Here is a 15,600-nt window from a genome sequence, read left to right on the forward strand (position 1 = left end):
CCCCACCAATGGACATCGAGACACTCTCCAGCGGACATTGGCTCCTCCCATGGACATTGGGACCGCTCCCCCCAAGAATCAGGACACCCCCATGGACATCGGGATCTTCCGGCAGATAAGGGGGCCTGCAGCCAACCCTCACATGCATCAGGGGGCCCCCCCATCCCCCACCCACACACACACACCCATGGGCAAAGAACAAAGAAAAGTACAGCACAGGAACAGGCCCTTCAGCCCTCCAAGCCTGCGCCAACCATGCAGCCCGTCTAAACTAAAATCTTCTATACTTCCGGGGTCCGTATCCCTCTATTCCCATCCTATTCATGTATTTCATGCAATAGGAACCCATTTACACGTGCAGAAGGGGAACCTGCCCAATGGAGGAGGGTGACCCCTCCAGCATTGCCCCCGGCCAGTTCCCTCTGTCGTTACCCCTTGGAGCACTGCCAAGATACCAGGAGGCAATGCCCAGGCATGTCCCTCGACCCCCGGGGGCTCCAGGCACCTCCGCACCCCCAGAATGGTCACCATGACTGTTTTATATTTTATAAAACCAGGAGTGATCGCACCTGCATGACATCACGCCACTGCGCGTGGGGGGGGAAGAAACATCATGGACCAAAGTTATGTCAAGCCCAGTAATTAGATGTGCATGTTTGGAAATCAGGCTCACGCTTTTTCTGGGCGTAAACGTGATTATGTTTCTGGTGGGGGGGCAGGGAAGATCTCAAACTGAGGTCTCATTGGCGCAAATCCTGTTTTGGCCACTCGTAAGATTTAGCGGCCATTACGGGATTTATGCCTGCGTCTAATGGGGCTACTAGAGCTCACCCATACATTCTGTCCATACACAGACATTACTTGGATTATTCACCTGGATGGATGCAAAAGCAATGTCATTTAGGAAGTTAAATATTATCCAAAATATGCTTCACTTGATTAGTGCTCCTGCCACTACCGCACTATTCACCCCTCCACTATCACCAGATTGAAGCTACTTTATGTATGACCTACAAGATGCACTGTAGCATCTCACCATGGTTATTTCAGCAGCACTTAATTCACTGATACCGCTCAGAAGGACAACAACAGCAATGATGTAAACATGTTGGAAGGAATCCGTCCATCCTGCCCATGGCAGGTTTGGTGGGCAGCAGGAGTGGAGAACCTAGCGGAAACCCACTGACGTAAAATCACGTTGCAATTCTCCCAATGAGAGGTCGGTCTTCCCACTGGTGGCGTGAATTCCATTTGCATCTCGTGAATGCTCATTAACACAGCTGCCCACCGGCACCCCGTCAGACCTTCCGATCTTGCGTCACACCAACGGAAAACTACGTCGATCTAAAACCCGATTGTTCAAGGATCACGCGCACAAGGCGATCCTCAGTTCGCAAGAGACTTCGAGGTGAGAGAAACAAAGCCTTTCTGCCAAGGTACTGCACCACTTCTGATTCGCTGTACACTACTCTGCCAGTGCAGACGGTTCCTGACCACCACCTCTATGCTGAGCTGGTCTCCATTGTCAGCACCGTGCTACTGGACCCATGGACCGTCCTGTGACACCAAATCAGATCAGTACTGCGCACCCGGTGCAGATCGTCAGCCCTGTGCGGCCCGGGGATGCGGCGATACTCTAACCGTTTCCGGCGCGTTCTGCGGGTTTCACGTGGCGCCGGTGCTAGCATGGAATCCCATGGGGCGGGATTCTCCACTCCCACGGCGAAGTGGCCGCGCCGTCGTGAACGCCGTCGAGGTTCACGACGGCGCGGAACGGCCCCGGTCCCGACCGATTCAGGCCCTGACAATGGGCCAGTATCGGGGCCGCGTCATCGACGCGCGCCAGGCCTTGTCGCCCGCGTAAAAGCGGCGCCGCATAGATGACGCGGCCGGCGCCGCATAACGGACGTCATCCGCGCATGCGTGGTTGCCGTCCTGTCCAAATCCGCCCCGCAAGAAGATGGGGGACGGATCTTGCGGGGCCGCGGAAGGAAGGAGGTCCTCCTTCAGAGAGGACAGCCCGACGATCGGTGGGCACCGATCGCGGGCCACCCCACATTCCAGGTAAAGCCCGGTGCAGGATCCACCCTCGCCCCCCCCCCCCCACAGGCCGCCCCCCCCCCCCCCCCCCCCCCAGCGTTCACGCACCGCCCACGACTGCAGCGACCAGGTGTGGACGGCGCCGGGGGGTACCCGCCGTTTTGGCCTGGCCGCTCGGCCCATCCAGGCCTCAGAATAGCGGGGGTGCCGGAGAATCGCCATTTTGGGTGTCTCCGGCGATTCTCCGGCCTGTGGCCCGCGAAACTCGACCGGGCTGTTCCCGCCGCTTGGGGGAATCGCGGGAGGGCGTCGGACCGGCGTCCCCGGACATTTTGGCGGCCCAGGCGATTCTCCCAACCGGCGTGGGAGTGGAGAATCGCGCCCCTGGTCTAGTTTGAACCAGAGATTTGAGGGCACTTATTGTGGAGACAGCTCAGGAAAGCCTCCTCCCCAGCTCTGGAGCCTAGATTTGAATTAATACTGAGAAGAGTCTCAGTCATCTGAGCAACCCAACCCAACAAGAAAAGCTGAGCAGCAAAGTCTCCAACATTGTTTAAAACTAAAACAAAGGAAAACAGAACACACACAACACTGTAAATTGCTGCAAGTGGCAGCAGTTACTTAGCAACGGGATTCTGGAGCTTGAAGTCACAATTCAATTTAGCTATATATATATATATATGAGAACATTCCAAAAACGATCAACCTATTTAATTTACCCAAAAGATTCTCTGACACCTTTGGAAAGCAGGCAGGCTCCTTTAAGGCTGGTAAACAAAATAACCACTTTTGGGGTTTTTTTTTCGAACTAAGACACAAATTAATCAAATTCCAATATAACAAAATGCATATTTCCGTCCATTTTTGTGGATCTGTTTTAAAATAACGCGCGTGTGTTTTTTCTGACTGAATGTTGGAGCTGGGCCAGAGGTCGGTTGCTGAGGAACCGCGGACGCTTCCTGCAAGTGTTTGGATCACTGTCTGTGTTCAGCTTTCTTTTAAATTTCAAACAAGCGCAAGGTTACTTCTTCTTGGCTTGACTGCAATGAAGGTGCGTATCTGTTAGAATCTGTTTAAATATCCAAGTGTGTGTGTTGTGGAGGTGAACCCGTGTGAAGGAGAGGCTCACTGTGGAAGCTGTTCCTGGTGCTGAGGCCCCCGGGCCTGACTGGCAAAGCAGAGGGAGTTGTGTCGAGTTAACCTCAACCTCGACCCGCTCATCTGCAACGCTCAACACTGACATCCCCATCGTTAATGGTCCCAACGCTAACACCTCAATGCTAACATCCTAACCCCAAAACTGACACTCAAACCCCAACACCCCAGGTCAAGACCTCAACACCAACTGTCTAACCCAGCCTGGCACTAACATCCCAACATTAACACCCCAAACCCAACATTTTTCACCCTAACCCCAACACTAATATTCTAACCCCAACACTAATACTCTAAACCCAACACTAATACTCTAACCCCAACACTAACCCCCAACACTAACCCCCTAACCCCAACACTAACACCCTAACCCCAACACTAACCCCCTAACCCCAACACGAATACTCTAACCCCAACACTAAACCCTTAACCCCAACATTAACACCCTAACCCCAACACTAACACACTAACCTCAACACTAATACTCTAACCCCAACACTAACACCTAAACCCCAACACTAACCCCCTAACCCGAACACTAACACCTAAACTCCAACATTAACACCCAACACTAACACCTAAACCCCAACACGAATACTCTAACCCCAACACTAACACTCTAACCCCAACACTAACACCTAAACCCCAACACTAACACCCTAACCCTAACACTAACACCCAACACTAACACCTAAACCCCAACACTAACACCCTAACCCGAACACTAACACCCTAACCCGAACATTAACACCAACACTAACACCTAAACCCCAACACTAATACCCTAACCGCAACACCAATACTCTAACCCCAACACTAATACTCTAACCCCAACACTAACACCCTAACCCCAACATTAACACCCAACACTAACACCTAAACCCCAACACTAATACTCTAACCCCAACACTAACACCTTAACCCCAACACTAACACCCTAACCCCAACATTAACATCCAACACTAACACCTAAACCCCAACACTAATACTCTAACCCCAACACTAACACTCTAACCCCAACATGAACACCCTAACCCCAACACTAACACCCAACACTAACACCTAAACCCCAACACTAATACTCTAACCCCAACACTGACACCTAAACCCCAACACTAATACTCTAACCCCAACACTGACACCTAAACCCCAACACTAACCCCCTAACCCGAACACTAACACCTAAACTCCAACATTAACACCCAACACTAACACCTAAACCCCAACACGAATACTCTAACCCCAACACTAACATTCTAACCCCAACACTAACACTCTAACCCCAACACTAACACCTAAACCCCAACACTAACACCCTAACCCTAACACTAACACCCAACACTGACACCTAAACCCCAACACTAATACTCTAACCCCAACATGAACACCCTAACCCCAACACTAACACCCAACACTAACACCTAAACCCCAACACTAATACTCTAACCCCAACATGAACACCCTAACCCCAACACTAACACCCAACACTAACACCTAAACCCCAACACTAATACTCTAACCCCAACACTGACACCTAAACCCCAACACTAATACTCTAACCCCAACACTGACACCTAAACCCCAACACTAACCCCCTAACCCGAACACTAACACCTAAACTCCAACATTAACACCCAACACTAACACCTAAACCCCAACACGAATACTCTAACCCCAACACTAACACTCTAACCCCAACACTAACCCCTAAACCCCAACACTAACACCCTAACCCTAACACTAACACCCAACACTGACACCTAAACCCCAACACTAATACTCTAACCCCAACACTGACACCTAAACCCCAACACTAACACCCTTACTGCAACACTAACACTCTAACCTCAACACTAACATCCCAACGCTAAAACCCTAACCCCAGTACTAACATCTAACTCCAACAGTAAAACCCTAACCTCAATATTAACACCCCAATACTAACAACCTAATCCCAACACTAACACTATAACCTCAACTTACCTGAACACTAACACTATAACATCAACACTAGCACCCTAACCCCAACACTAACACCCCAGCACCACACCCTAACCTCAACATTAAAATCCTAACCTCAACACGAACATCCCAACACTTACACCCTAATCCTAACACTAACACCAACACCTCAGCTCACCTGAACACTAACACCCTAACACCAACACTAGCTTTACCCTAATCCACAGTAGCACAGTGGTTAGCACTGTTGCTTCACAGCGCTAGGATCCCAGGTTCAATTCCCACTTGGGTCACTGTCTGTGCGGACTCTGCACATTCTCTCCGTGTCTGCGTGAGTTTCCTCCGGTTTCCTCCCACAAGTCCCGAAAGACGGGCTTGTTAGGTGAATTGGACAGTCTGAATTCTCCCTCTGTGTACCTGAACAAGCGCCAGAGTGTGGCGACTAGGAGATTTTCACAGTAACTTCATTGCAGTGTTAATGTAACCCTATTGGGGACAATAATAAAGATTATTATTATGCTCTCTAACCTCAACACTCACCTGAATACTAACACTCTAACCCCAACACTAGCACCATAACCTCAACATTAACACCCTAACCCAAACACGAACACTCCAACACTAACACCCTAACCTCAACAGTAACACACTAATACCCGAACCCCAACACTAACACCCTAACTTCAATACTAAAACCCTAATCTTAGTACTAACACCCTAGCCCAAAAATTAACAGCTTAATCCCAACACTAACACCCTAACCTCAACACTAAACCCCAATACTAACACCCTAACCTCAACACTAAACCCCAACACCAACATCCTAACCTCACACTTACACCCTCACCTCAAAGCTAACACCCAAAACACAAATATCCCAACACCACCATACTATCACGCCAACACTAACACCACCTAATCATCATTGCCATCTTCTGTTTCCCTTCTATATACATGATGGCCATTTCCTTTGTCCATAGAATTACTTGTGTGTTTTAATGTGAATGTGGATTTTGACTGCAGAGATGCAAGGCCTTCTACAGTGCAAGCAAGGATGAATTGTCTGGTTTTGTTGGAACTGCGCAGTGTTCCTAACTTGCCTTTTATCCTTTTCTGCCTGTATACTCTGCTGTGCAAAGGCAACAACACCACTACTTGAGATTGCGCCCGGGTATTTTTCTATTGTGCATTTTTCTCCCAGTCTGTGGTGAACATTTAACAAGGTTCACCTTCAAGAAGTCCCTGAACCTTAACCTCGTCCTACCTCACAGACGGTGTACAAGTTTAAGTTACGAATACTGTCCACTCCAATGAGTTCTTCAATTCCAGACATTTCTGCATTTGAATTATTTCAGTGTTGGCCACTTTGGCGTTCCATTTGATTTGATTGGATTTGTTTATTGTCACGTGTACCGAGGTAGAGTGAAAAGTATTTTTCTGCGAGCAGCTCAACAGATCATTAAGTACATGAAAAGGAAATAAAAGAAAATACATAATAGGGCAACACAAGGTACACAATGTAACCACATAAGCACCTGCATCGGATGAAGCATACAGGGTGTAGTGTTGATGAGGTCAGTCCACAAGAGGGTCGTTTAGGAGTCTGGTAACAGTGGGGAAGAAGCTGTTTTGGAGTCTGTTCGTGCGCGTTCACAGACTTCTGTATCTCCTGCCCGATGGAAGAAGTTGGAAGAGTGAGTAAGCCGGGTGGGAGGGATCTTTGATTTGATGCCCATGTTGTTCTGAATGCATCTCATATGGGGAATTTGTCCATCTGTTGAATAAATCTGGAATCTTAGGCAGTCCCTAGGATGACTTTCTTCCGCTCTGTGTTTGTGGATCCTGAAGTGAGTGAAAAGCCCAGTGCTGCATCCACACACTCTGCCACAGGCAGGGCAGGTAGTGTTTGGTGAGGCGGGTGGGTGGGTGGGATGCTTGAATTTTGGTCCACTCCCTCTGCTGTTTGTGCTCGGCCTCCACTTAGACCTGTAGGAAACATTCAAAATGGTTGGCACCTTCACGGACGCTTCTTCTCCAGATTGGCTGGTCTTGAGCAAGAGATTCCTATAAATTGGTGGGGAATGTTACGTTTTTTTCAGGAAGGCTTTGGGGACATCCCTGAAATGTTTCCTCTGCCCTCCTGGTAACCACTTACTGTGGCGAAGCTCGGAGTAGAGAGCTTGTTTTTGGAGTCATGTGTCAGGCATGTGACAATGTGGGACACCCAATATAGCTTATTCACCATAACCAGTGCCTCGATACTGGGGATGTTGGCTTGAGAGAGGTCTCTCACAGAATCACAGAAAGGAAAGTGGAGAAGAGGCCGTTCGGACCATCGAGTCTGCACCGACACATGAAAAACATCTGACCTACCTACCTTATCCTATTTGCCTGCACTTGGCCCATAGCCTTGAATGTTATGACATGTCAAGTACTCATCTAGGTACTTTTTAAAGGATGTGAGGCAACCAGCCCATACCACTCTCCCAGGCAGTGCGTTCCAGACCGTCACCACCCTCTGGGTAAAAATATTTTCCCTCACATCCCCCTTAAATCTCCTGCCCCTCACCTTGAACTTGTGTCCTCTTGTGAATGACCCTTCAACTAACGTAAACAGATGCTCTCCATCCACCCTGTCCATACCCCTCATAACCTTATACACCTCGATCAGGTCGCCCCTTGGTCTTCTCCGCTCCAACGAAAACAACCCAAGTCTATCCAACCTCACTTTATAACTTCAATATCCCACCCCAGGCAACATCCTGGTGAATCTCCTCTGCACCCTCTCCAGTGCAATCACATCCTTCCTATAATGTGGCGACCTGAAATGTACACAATGCTCCAGCTGTGGCCTCACCAAATTTCTATTTAACTTCAACATGACTGTAATCTATGCTTCGATTGATAAAGGCAAATGTCCCATAGTCTTTTTCACCACCCCATTAACCTGCCCTCCCGCCTTCAGAATTCGAGGGACAAACATGGCAATGTCCTTTTGTTCCTCAGAACTTCCCTATGTCATGCCGTTCATTGAATACTTCCTTGTATACGTCTCCTGTGTGGGATCCTGTCAAAGGCTTTGCTGAAATCCATATAAACTACATCAACTACACTAGCCTTATCTACACTCCTGGTTACCTCCTCAAAAAATTCAATCAAATTTTGTGAGGATGTTGTTGGAACATACCTATCCTGTCATTGAATTTGAAGAATTTTGTCGGGGCAACACTGATGATATTTCTCTAGAGATTTAAGGTGGCTAATGTATGTTATCGATGTCTCTGATGCAAACAGGAGGGCAGGTAGCACTGTAGGCCAGGTAGCACTGTAGGCCAGGTAGCACTGTAGGCCAGGTAGCACTGTAGGCCAGGTAGCACTGTAGGCCAGGTAGCACTGTAGGCCATGAGCTTGGTGCAGTGTTTGAAGTCTTTCTCAACACTCTTGTCCTCAGACTGCTGAAGGCTGTTCTGGCATACTGGAGGCCATACCGAGTTTCAGAATCGATATCTTCCCTCATTGAGGAGAGGCTCCCAAAGTATGAGAAATGATTCACCTTGTCAAACAGTTCACCATGGCTATTGATAGTTGGGGAGCAGTGTTGCGCAAAGGGAACAGGCTTCTAGAGGACCTGATCTTTTACCTACACCACGTTCTTTCATATGCTCCGTTCATGCATCGACAATAGTTTGGAGCTTGGCCTTTGAGCGTGCACATACTCAAGCATCATCAGCGAACTGTGGCTCAATGATGGAGGTTGGAGTGATCTTGGGGTTCTGGAATGGAGGTGTCATAGGGTGAGTAGTTTGCCGCTCGACTGGAGGGTGGCTCCACTCTGGTGGGGAACTTCATGGAGATAGGGTAAAATGTTGTGGCGAGGAAGATGGAAACGAGCTTTGTTGTGATGACACAGCCTTGTTTGACATCAGTTTGCACTCGTATTGGATCTGCGGCAGATCCATTAGTAAGGATCATGGCTTGCATGCCATCGAGAAGCAGGCAGCGGATGGTGACAAGCTTCTGTGAGCAGCCGAATTGGAGAAGAATACTCCATTGTCCTTCCTGCTTGACAGAGCCAAAGTCCTTTGTGAGCTCAAAAAAGGCCATGAGCAGAGGTTGCTGCTGCCCTCTGCGTTTTTCTTGGAAATGGCTTGCTGTGAGGGTCATGCCCTCTGTACCTTTCGATAGATGGAATCGGCACTGTGACTCCAGTAGGAGATCGTGAGTCATGAGGGGAAGGACATTGAGAAGGACTCTTGCAGGTACACACTTCTTTAGTTACCACGGTCTTGGAGATCCCCTGGCATGCTCTCCTCCTTCCAGTTGAGGGAGATGAGATCATATATATTTCAAATGTGTACTTCTCCACTGTATTTTAGTATTTCGGGGAGGGTTCCATCTGTGCTGGTGACCTTGTTGGTTCGTAGCTATCAGATTGCCTTTAGAACCTCATGTCAGGTTACGATTGTGCTGAGGTGATGGTGGGTGGCATGGTGGGATGCGGTCGAGGGCACTCAAGACGAAGACCGAGTCTCGGTTGAGGAGATCCTCAAAGTGCTCCTTCGAAGGAGCGTTGACTGCCTCTATGCCATTGATAAGCATTACTTCATTCTTAGCTCTCAGTGGGGTAGGTTCTTGGGTGACGATGATGTGGTCAAGCACATGCCGACGCTCGGAGCGAGGGTTTTGCCATGAAGTCTTGTATTTATCTCTCTGATGAAATAGGGTGTTCTTTATGATCAGACCATGTGCTAGACATTTCGTGAGATGCAGAACTCCGTTGATTTTAGCTTTCCCAATGCATTCCTTAACAATCATGCCTGTCCAGAGGCTTGTGCCCCTCCCACCTGTTGCCTTTTTTACCTACTGTAAATATGGCAGTCAGTGAGGTTGTCCTCCTTGCTTTGGATATCAATATTCTCATGCTCAGAGTCGCCAGATATCAAATGATACCACCACAAGGTTCAACCGGCTATCGATCAAAGAGCCAAACACCAGTTAGTTAGTTCAAGTTCAAGGGTACTTTATTTACACACACAATTAATTATGCAACATAAACACTACTAGTTAAACTACACCTATCAACTATGACAACCTGTACTAAACTTCAGGCACCCGGCTTAGGTCAGAGGAACAATGGCCGTTGTTCGATTCTGGATCTATCGAGTCTGGAGAAGTAACTGCTGCTCAGCTAGGCTCATCCGTCTGGTAGCGGGCGTTGAACTTGGACTTGCTTCTGGTGGTGCTGCACTTGGAAGTAGACATTGCCGGAGCACCAGGTCCAAAAGAGGCTGAACACATGGTGGTCTCTCTTTTTATCCTTGGGGGGTTTTCGCGCTCTTTTGGGCGGTCCTTCAGTTTGGACCCCGCTAATTGGGTAACTCCTGATCACTGTGTTCGATTCGAACCAATAAAGGGGCAGGTGCCTTGATGGCTGGGCGTGTCCCAAGCGGTCATTGACCCTGTTGTTTACGCTTCCCGAGTACAGGGAGTGGCGACGAAATGTCTGGGGTTGTATCGGTCATTGAAGTATCAGTCCTTTGTCTGGCGGAGATGGGCCATCAAATGCTAATCGGTTGGGGGTTTCGATACCGTCTGGATTCCTCACTCGCAAATATACATTCAGGCTCTGAGCTTGCCTGAATCTCGCATTGTCCATTTTTCTCGCTATACTTTGCGACCTTCCCTGTTCCTGGTTGTAAGTGGCCATCCCAGATGGCTACACACCTCTGGTATTGAAATCATCAAGGAGAATTGGCTTGTCTCCCTTTGGGATACGGGACAACAAGTGATCGAGGCTGTAGTAGAATTCTTGATTCGCCTCATTTGTTACTGCTAGGTTTGGTGTGTACATGCTGATGACTGTGATGCACTGTTTCTGGGCTACCGTGAACCAAAGGGTCATGAGACATTCATTTCTCCCACAAAGGGGCTCCCTCATACAGTCAACCAGCCTGTTTTCTATGGTGAAGCCAACCCCATGGCGACAGCGTTCTTCCTCTGATTTACCTTTTCAAAAGAAGGTGTATCCACCACCTTGTTCCTGGAGCTGGCCGTCTCCTGCATGCCATGTCTTACTCAGGGCAGCAACATCGATGTCGTAGTGCCGGAGTTCCAAGACTACGATGGCAGTGCGACATTCTGGTCTATTGCTGCTGGACTTGTCCATGAGAACCCTGATGTTCCAGGTCCCAAAATTCATTTTGAGGGGGTGGAAGATGCCTGCGCGTGGACTCTTTTAGTGTGGGCTGGCTGTTGCACACCAACAACCACATGCTCCTGCTGGAGCGAGGTCCTTGTCCAATGGAAGGGATAGTCGAGACAATTAGAGACCAGGTTGTGCTGTATGGACGGGTGCACTCACTCACGTGATGTTTCCTGTACCCACCTCCCCCTGTTATGAGGACCCGCAATCCAGCTAGCTTCTGAGTCGATGTCAAGGGAGAAGTCTGGAGTTCATTTCTCAGAGTCATATAGGTGTTGGCCAAGGCTTCCAAGGCTTCTCTACTGTGACAAAGGCCTTTGTCAGGCCAACAAAGGCATGGTAGAGTCCCATCTGTTGTTCTCTTGTATTTGCCAAAAGACGAAGATCATGTCACAAGTACCTCTGCCTTTTGGAACTCACTTTGACTTTCCAACAGTACACATTCTGCAATGTGATTACTAGTGCGTTGAGTCAAACGTTTGGTAGAGTCTTACCAGCTATCACAAGCAACGGGATTCCTCTGTGGCTGTCACACACAGATTTTTGACCTATTTATTTGTACAAGTGAACAATTGTGGCATCTTTGAAATCCTGTGGGGTGGTTTGCAGACCCAGAGTCCTCAACCATTCCTCATACGACAAGTTCTTCATTCCCAAGATCATTCTTGTGAACCTCCTCTAGACCCTTTCCAAGGCCAGCACATCCTTCCTTAGATACGGGGCCCAAAAATGCTCACAATACTCCAAATGGGGTCTGACCAGAGCCTTAGGGGCAGCACGGTAGCATTGTGGATAGCACAATTGCTTCACAGCTCCAGGGTCCCAGGTTCGATTCCGGCTTGGGTCACTGTCTGTGCGGAGTCTGCACATCCTCCCCGTGTGTGCGTGGGTTTCCTCCGGGTGCTCCGGTTTCCTCCCACAGTCCAAAGATGTGCAGGTTAGGTGGATTGGCCATGATAAATTGCTCATAGTGTCCAAAATTGCCCTAAGTGTTGGGTGGGGTTACTGGGTTATGGGGATAGGGTGGAGGTGTTGACCATGGGTAGGGTGCTCTTTCCAAGAGCCGGTGCAGACGCGATGGGCCGAATGGCCTCCTTTTGCACTGTAAATTCTATCTAAAAATTCTATCTATTATACAGCCTCAGAAGTGCATCCCTGGTTTTGTATTCTAGCCCTCTTGACATGAATGCTAACATTGCATTTGCCGTCCTAACTGCCGACTGAACCTGCACCTTAACCTTAAGAGAATCATGAACGAGGACTCCCAAGTCCCTGTGCTTCTGATTTCCTAAGCATTTCACCATTAAGAAAATAGTCTAAGCCTAAATTCCTCCTTCCAAAGTGCATAACCTCACGCTTTTCTACATTGTATTTCATTTGCCATTTCATTGCCCACTGACCTAGCCTGTCCAAATTCTTCTGCAGCCCCCATGCTTCCTCAATACTACCTGTCCCTCTACAGATCTTTGTATCATCTGCAAACTTAGCAACAGTGCCTTCAGTTCCTTCTTCCAGATCATTAATATATATTGTGAAAAGTTGTGGTCCCAGCACAGACCCCTGAGGCACACCACTAGTCGCCGGCTGCCATCCTGAAAAAGACCCCTTTATCCCTACTCTCTGTCTTCTGCCAGTCAGTCAATTATCTATCCATGCCAGGATCTTACCCTTAGCACCATGGGCTCTTAACGTATTTAACAATCTCCTATGCGGCACCTTGTCAAAGGCCTTCTGGAAATCTAAATAAATCATGTCCACTGGTTGTCCTTTGTCTAGCTTCCTTGTTACCTCCTCAAAGAACGCTAACAGATTTGTCAGACATGACCTCCCCTTGACGAAGCCGTGCTGACTCAGTTCTATTTTACCATGCACTTCCAAGTACTCCGCAATCTCATCTTTAATAATGGACGCTAAAATCTTACCAATGACCGAAGTCAGGCTAACTAGCCTATAACTTCCCGTCTTCTGCCTCCCTCCCTTCTTAAACAGTGGTGTTACATTAGCCACATTCCAGTCCTCTGGGACCCTTCCTGCCTCCAGTGATTCCTGAAAGATCACCACCAATGCCTTCACAATTTCTTCAGCTATCTCTTTTAGGACCCTGGGTTGTAGTCCATCCGGTCCAGGTGACTTATCCACCTTCAGACATTTCAGTTTCCCCAGAACATTTTCCTTAGTGATGGCCACTGCACTCACCTCTGCCCCCTGATTCTCCTGGAACTCTGGCATCCCACTGGTGTCTTCCTCCGTGAAGACTGATACAAAGTAACCATTCAGTTCATCTGCCATTTCTTTGTTTCCTATTATTACTTCTCCAGCCATGTTTTCCAGTGGTCCAGTGTCTATTTTTACCTCTCTCTTACCTTTTATATATTGAAAGAAACTCTTCTTATCTTCGTTTATATTACTTGCACTCATATTTCATCTTCTCCCCCTTATTGCATATGCCGTTCACCTTCATGAACCTCGCAAACTCCTCACTTGTGAACGGAGTGCCGTTGTCCGTGACCAGCACCTCGGGGAGGCCATGAGTACTGAAAGACAAACGCATCTTCTCGATTGTTGCGCAGGACGTTGTGCCTGCCATCTTCTTCTTTTTTTTTTTTTTCCCTCTTTCTTGGTCCCCCCGCCTGTAATACAAAGAGCTCACTCTTCCCTACATTGAGCTTATAGCCCGAAAACTCCCCAAACTCCCTTAGAGTCTGCATGATCTCCACCATCCCCTCCATTGGGTCCGCCACGTACAGCAACAGGTCATCCGCATATAGCGACACCCGATGCTCTTCTCCCCCTCGGACCACCCCCCCCTCCATTTATTAGACTCCCTCAATGACATGGCCAATGGTTCGATCGCCAATGCGAACAACAGGGGGGACAGGGGGCACCTCTGCCTCGTCTCTCGGTACAGTCGAAAGTACTCCGACATCCGCCGGTTCGTCACTACACTCGCCATCGGGGCTCTGTAAAGTAATTGATAAACCCTACCCCGAACCCAAACCTACGCAGCACCTCCCAGAGGTACTCCCACTCTACTCAGTCAAAGGCCTTCTCCGCGTCCATAGCTGCCACTATCTCCGCCTCTCCCTCCTCCGATGGCATCATTATCACGTTTAAGAGCCGTCTCACATTGGTGTTTAATTGCCTGCCCTTTACAAATCCCGTCTGGTCCTCGTGGATTACCCCCGGGACACAGTCCTCGATCCTCGTGGCCAGCACTTTTGCCAGCAACTTTGCATCCACATTGAGGAGCGAGATCGGCCTGTACAATCCACATTGCAGTGGGTCCTTGTCCCGCTTTAGGATCAAATAAATTGTCGCTTCCGACATTGTCGGGGGCAGGGTCCCCTCCTCTCTTGCCTCATTAAAGGTCCTCACCAGTAGCGGGGCCAACAGGTCTGCATACTTCCTGTAGAACTCCACCGGGAATCCGTCCGGTCCCGGGGCCTTCCCCGCCTGCATGCTCCCCAAACCCTTGCTCAGCTCCTCCAACCCAATTGGTGCCCCCAAACCAGCCACCTCTTGCTCCTCCACCCTCGGGAATCTCAGCTGATCTAGGAATCGTCTCATCCCCTCTTCCCCCGCTGGGGGCTGGGATCTGTACAGCTCTTCATAAAAGGCCTTGAATACCTCGTTTATTTTCGTCGCACTCCGAACCGTGGCTCCCCTTCCATCTTTGACTCCCCCTATTTCCCTCGCTGTCATCCTCTTACGGAGCTGGTGTGCCAACATCCGACTAGCCTTTTCCCCATACTCGTAGGTCACCCCCTGCGCTTCCCTCCACTGTGCCTGCCATCTTATGCACCTCTAACCATTTAGACTGGGCATCGATTAATAGGAGGAACATGTATCCTTGAAAAGGGCCGGCGAAATCCGCATGCAAACGCGCCAAAGGCCGCCCTGGCCATTCCCAGTGATGTAGGGGCACGGCCGGCGGAAGCTTCTGATGCTCCTGGCAAATGGAGCAGCAAGTCCTGTGCAAGTCTGTTAGTATCAGCTCCTGGCCTTTTTCCGGGACAATCACACTCATCCCCCACAAGAGGATGCCGTCTTCCACGCTGAATTCTGACAGCTTGGAGGAAAATGCCCGCAACTCGCCTGGGAGCTGTCTATGCTGCCCACCATACAGGACTATGTGCCAAACCTTTGACAGGACTGGCTCCGTCTGGGTCCATTCACAGATCTGTGATGCCGTGACAGACAAGGAGTCCATAAAATTTAGGGTTGCAACCGCCTCACTGGTC

General features: G+C 49.1%; 2 protein-coding genes across 3 annotated transcripts in view; one reads left to right on the forward strand and one right to left on the reverse strand.

Annotated features, from left to right (window-relative positions):
• The window catches only part of LOC140424793 (uncharacterized), a 455,234-nt gene that overhangs the window by 377,639 nt on the left and 61,995 nt on the right, over positions 1–15,600 (reverse strand). The window lies entirely within an intron of this gene.
• rnf32 (ring finger protein 32) overlaps positions 1–15,600 on the forward strand; it is a 250,400-nt gene that overhangs the window by 157,523 nt on the left and 77,277 nt on the right. Inside the window, exon 1 of one of the 2 annotated variants that reach the window (XM_072508207.1) lies at positions 2,780–3,091. The exons of the other annotated variant lie outside the window; for it this stretch is intronic. The gene's annotated coding sequence lies outside the window, so the exon portion shown is untranslated. Of the gene's footprint in view, positions 1–2,779; positions 3,092–15,600 lie in introns of those variants that run through there. 2 annotated transcript variants of the gene reach the window in all.

This window comes from Scyliorhinus torazame, chromosome 6, assembly GCF_047496885.1.
Source record: "Scyliorhinus torazame isolate Kashiwa2021f chromosome 6, sScyTor2.1, whole genome shotgun sequence".
Taxonomy (NCBI): domain Eukaryota; kingdom Metazoa; phylum Chordata; class Chondrichthyes; order Carcharhiniformes; family Scyliorhinidae; genus Scyliorhinus; species Scyliorhinus torazame.